Below are 6000 nucleotides of genomic sequence, written 5' to 3' on the forward strand. Positions count from 1 at the left end.
ACAATCAACTCTGCAAAAAGGCTAATACGAATATTTCCTCAAAATGTAAACCTATTCCTTTAAAGCATGGCTTTTGAAAGATCAAATTACATATTGTATCTCAAACAAAGTTATATTATATACACATATATAGAGAGAGTAAGTATTAACAAACACATCCCTAATAAAATGAGGGATTTTGCTGCTACAGCCTCACTTGGTCTGGTATGAGTGTGTACGGTGACCAATAACTAATGTCAAGAAAATTTATTAACAGCTTTTCTTGTGGCACTATTACAATACATTTAACAATTCCCTGTAATTACCTCTTGTGGCAACAGTGTTTTTCATTCACAAAAAATGTAGGAAACTCACTTTAAAAGCGAAATCCAAGGAGGCAATTGCTCTGTCCAGATGATGGATTCATCAAGATTGGAGATTATGCTTCCTGTGTTCCTTTGATTTTCTTCAGTGTACTATAAAACATCACATATTATCCACATAAAACGTGGTTGGCAAACAACTGAGTGAGCTGTGTGCAGTATAATGATGTGACAATATTGATTACTGATTAGTTTAAATATTGTCAATAATCAAGGTTTGTTTTTTGTTTTTTTTAGCCCAATGTGTGCATTCTACCTTTTAAAAGATTCTTAAAGACCCTGTTCAGTATGTCCGTTACTGCTTTCTGCCATTGAGATTTCTCTCGTTCTGTACTGTAGGTCTTGCAAAGCTCTTGTGATAGCAGACAGAACTGTAAGCACTGAATGAAGAAGAGGATGCAGGATTGTAAAGATATAACTCTGAAAATTAGATAATAAGATTTAAGATGTAAGTGATTAAGATGTGCCACAGTCCTCAGACTGGTCCCACCCTATCTGGATGCAAATAAATTACAGGTTATTCACAGTGGCTGTGTTGGCATACTGTGAATCCCAGTAATTAAATGTATACAGTGGTATACTGATGTTGAGGATGGGGTGCAGATTTTTAATATCAATATCAAAACAACCTGTACGCACAACTTGTTATCACCCAAGTTCTTATGATGAACATATCAGCAAACAGTGGCTCACATATCTTGCAAGTCATGTTTCTGGCTGGATAATGAGTGTAAAGTTATACTGCTTTCTGCAGTGATACTGAGTGTTGCCAGTGAACATAATTTGAGAATGCAAATTAGTCGCGAATCAGTGTAATTTGTGTGAGAAAGGGTTGACGTGAGAGTAAAAAAATGAGACTACAGTGTATTCTTAGGGCTGGTGTATTTTAAAATTCACATAATCTCCATTTTCATTAACTTTTGTTTTTTTTAAGTAATGACACCTCCTCTCTGCTTGACTCTGAACTCTCTATGACAAGCGTTTTTACTCCATTTCTTCTCAATGCATAGTTTCCTGCTTTTATTATATTACTTATAATAATATTGCTTATAATAATATAACTACATTCAGACATATCGTACATGTACGGCAGCCTGGATTTGGACCACTGATCCAAAGTTTCCCCTCCATTACCAAACAGGTGTTTCCCTTCCTAGTGGTCCCACTGTGTCATAGTGAAAAACCTTCCCAGCTGTCATGTTAGTCTCTTACACACTCTAAATCCCCTCTGTAATACCATGCAGATGGTGAACTAAAGAAATGCATTAGACACGTGTTATATTCAGATGTTATCAAGAGTGGGTCTTACCTGCATACTTACCTTAGAGAAAAGAAGCAGTTACATAATCTAGAGAGTCGTTTGAGTGACAGTCAGAGAGAGCAAATTTACCCAAAGTCACTGGAGTGCGGTACTTATTTTAGAGTGCACTGTAAATCAGAAACTTCTTTCACTGGCTGCTTGCCAAAGACATTTCACTTATTGCTAGAATACTGAGCCAAGGAAAACCATTAGTCTATGAGTCTGATGTGGAAAAATTTACAAGAACATCACCTGCATGCAAAATATCTTGCAAAAAGGAGATGTTACACAATGACAGAAAGAGTGTACCTCTTCAAGTGTTATTATTATTATTATTATTACAGAATTAGAACAATAATTTGGTGTGAGAGAGAGAGAGGCCTAGAAGGTGGCATGAACTTCACTATCCATAGTGATATTTGAGCATGTTAGCTGTAATACACGAATAACGTTAATGTATATGTTAACACCATATTGTGTATATTTTGTACAGCTTTCTTGAATCCTTGTCTTCTATAACAAAATATCAATCAATAGTAAAATAGTTTTTATGTCTATATGAATTTTCCATAATAGATAATACATTGAAATCTACTCACCAAAGGCAATGAGGATTTTATTTTTCTTTTTATTTTATAGTTCTCATACTATCTGATCTAAGCACCTATGAATAAATTAGCTTTCTTCAACATTAAGGCACTTCTCACACATGGCTTGTTTATATTGGCTTTCAAAGAAAATTAAAAATCAACATCTCAATTTTAATTCAACAACTACTTAGAAGATAAATGATCACTTTTGAGGACCCTTCTATATAGAACACAACATTTTCTAAGTAAGTCACCATTAAGTAGGAGAAAGATCAGAAACTGAAAGAAAATGTTTTATAAGGCTATAAGGTTGTGGGGGGACTGGAGCCACACCCAGCTGACACTGGGAGAGATGCCGGGTACACCCTGGACAGATCACCAGTCCATAGCCAACATATATAGATAAACAACCATTCACACTCACATTCACACCTATGTGATTTGCTCTGGTCAAAGGATTCTACTTTGGGCCCCAAGGCAGACACAGACTCGAGACCCCAGAGGTAGGTTAGAGGTAGTTTATTAGGGGTTGGAGAGGAGTGGAGGGAGGAGAGAGGTGCAGATGGAGATGGTGGAAGATAATCCTCCATCTTTCACTCGAGGTGGCGGGGAAGGCAGAGGCACAGGGCTCCAGGCAGGGAACTGGACAAGAAGAAAACACTAGTTAGTTTGCTGAAAGGAACACATGTGAAATAGTTGCACAAGAGTCTCTGGAAGAGCCTTACCACATGATGGTGTGGAACAATCTGGTGACTATTGGAAGATCAAGCCTGGCTTCTTACAGAGGAAGAGGAGATTGGAAACAGGTGTGCCTGGAGTCCCTGCAGCCTCTGCCTCTGAAATGAGAAGGCACCGCCCACCACTGACAGACAACACAGAGGGGGAGACACACAGGGAAGACAGAAGAGGGAAAACACAGGGGACATTGGGGATAACTGGCGGGGCCATAACACTATGGGCAATTTAGAGTCACCAATTAATCTAACTTGCATGTCTCTGGACTGTGTGAGGAAGTCGGAGTACCCGGAGAGAACCCGCACAAGGCTTTAGTCTCACTAGCCTCCTCGGGAGTGATCTGGGAACAAGCTCACAGCCTGCTGCCTGCTATGCGCTGACTCTGAGGGCAACTACAGAATATAGAGATCACTTTTTAATAATGTGTAGAAAGTTAAATGATTGTAGTGAAATCTAAGTCCTGTGTTGCAAACTGATCGGGCTGATTTTTATCTTGTGGACATTCCTTCATAATCTATAGCACTTATCCATTAAGGATTGTGGGTGAGCTGAAGCCAATCCCAGTTGACATTGGGTGAGAGATCACCAGTCTATTGGACTGAAATAAAGAGACAATAAATCACATTCACACCTACAGGCAATACAGAGTGACCAATTTACTGTGGGAGGAAGCCAGCAGAGTCCACGCAGGCACACGGAGAACAAGCAAACTCCACAGAGAAAAGCTTTAGGTGAACCAGGGTTTGAACCCTGAATTTTCTTGCCGTGGTGTTTACCACTCCACCACCAAGTCACCCCATCTTGTGTATATCCGCAATGATATTGCAGCATGATGGGGAGAGGGTGGGCAGAACCTCCCAGCATGCTTTGAGACAATGTGGTTGTAAACATAAGTTTAAGTTAAACTGATACTTGAGCTGATTCTTGGCACATGTCAGTAGTATTGTATGGTCACCATGGTACAGTGTTTCTACAGTGTTTTTGGTAGTTAGGGCCCAAGCACCAAAGGTGCCAAGGGCCCAACGGTCCCTGGCAAAAAAGTTGCAAGGAACCTATTCTTTTTATAGAGATTATTATTAGGGACTGAGTAATGAAGTTGCAATTTGAATTATAGAAATGTGCCTCAAACAAAACTTTATCTAGTGTGTTTTATACTAGGGCTGTCACTTTTGTTCAAACGTGGATGAAAAGTTCATATTTGAACTGCAATGACCTGTTTGAAATGTAGACTCTACAAGTGCATCAGACCATTTGAAGTAGTTTGCTTGTGATCCAGCAGAGAGAGCTCTATCAGCTTGACCTTATGACCTGTCAGTCAACTACGGTAATGGTAATGCAGTATTGTTCTGATATGAAATAGCATATTATTAGACACACTGAGCCTGTTCAGGCCCCTCGCCAGAAACACGTAGAAACACGTTCGAAATTCAAACTGGCTTCAAATTAATCGAAGGAATTACAGGTTTGTTTGATCTTGATTTTTTTTTTTTTTTAAAGTGACAGCCCTATTTTATACAATAATCTTGATATAGTTTATCACACCATAATAAATAACCAGGTTTGTGGTGTTGTTAAATTGAATCTACAGGCTCCTTTGTGATTATGAAAAGAACATATATTTCTGTGGTAATTAGGCCTATGTTGTTAGTGACCAGGTCTGTTCTGTTTGTGTATTCAGGACACAGCAATAACTGCTCTTCCTCTGTCATCTCTCTGTTTCTTTTTCTGTTTCTCTACTCAACTTCTCCCATATGTCTTCTCTGTACCAAACCTGAGCGTGGATTGATGCTGTCTTTACAGTTTCGTCAGGGTTGATTAAGAAATTACACACAGGGTCAATTGATATTTACATGTTAATGCAGTGTCCAGTGACAGCAAAAGTGTACGGCCACGTAGACCGGAGTCCTGACAGTACTCCCATCGGGCGCAGGGTTGTGAGGGCCCAATCAACACTGCTTGCAGCTTCAATTTATCTTTTTCCTATTCCTGATGTACTGCTGCACACGGCTGCAGTACCCAAAACATTAGCACATGTGCTACTCCTGTGCTACTCTTTGCACTCTGTGCTGTGTGCATCAACCTAACCTGACGTGTCTCTAACTCTTCCAGCCACATGATTAGTTCAGCGCGGCAATATTCTCATTATTATTGGCTTTTCATATTGTCTGTCAGAACATAAGTGGAATGAATTCAATTGACATTGTAATCGACCATGTCTTATATGTCTATCAAGTTCTATCACAATATATATCAATATCGTTTTATCGCTGAGCCCTAACTTAAAATAATAATAGCACACTGAGTCATTCATTTCCATGGGTATGCACAGAGTGACATGGGCCACATTATGACACCTTCTGAACAGCCACTTAACACTTGACTAATATACGGATCGCTGAAAAGGCTGATTTCCCAAACCATTTGGGTCCATGGTACAATAAGGCCACAAAAATGCAAAAAATAGAAGACCAGTAAGTAGGCATATATGGTAGCTTAATAAAATGACATCAAAAATCACATAATACTGACCAGAAGGCTGATTTAACAATTACTGTGCGCTACTTGTGTTTCACTTTGTGTTGGTCTGTCACTCTCCATCTTGAGTCTCAGCAGGTTTACAAAGTTGCTGTAAAAATATGAGTGCAGCCCTGGAAGCTTATTGTTAAATTTCTCTTACTTTGACATCCAATCAGTAGTTCATGTCTATGTAGTCCTACAGTTCTCTCCCTGTCCATTAACACTAATTTGAAAGACAGATATATTATCCACCTTTTCTGTCAATGAACTGTGGTGAAACGCAGCAAAAAATGTCACAAAACTATCAGAGAACTCTCTCAAGGAGTAATCATTACTCTGATAGTGGCTAATGGGTGAACTTCCTAAACATTGCATAAGATGAGGAATGTGCAAGACATTGGCAGCTTTCAGCTTTCAGGACAATAAAAGGCAGCTGTTTTTATCCAGGTAGAATTGACACACAAGGCTATTACCAAATCTATCACATAATCCAGAC

The sequence above is a fragment of the Lates calcarifer genome, linkage group LG12, assembly GCF_001640805.2.
Source record: "Lates calcarifer isolate ASB-BC8 linkage group LG12, TLL_Latcal_v3, whole genome shotgun sequence".
In the NCBI taxonomy this organism is placed as follows: Eukaryota; Metazoa; Chordata; class Actinopteri; family Centropomidae; genus Lates; species Lates calcarifer.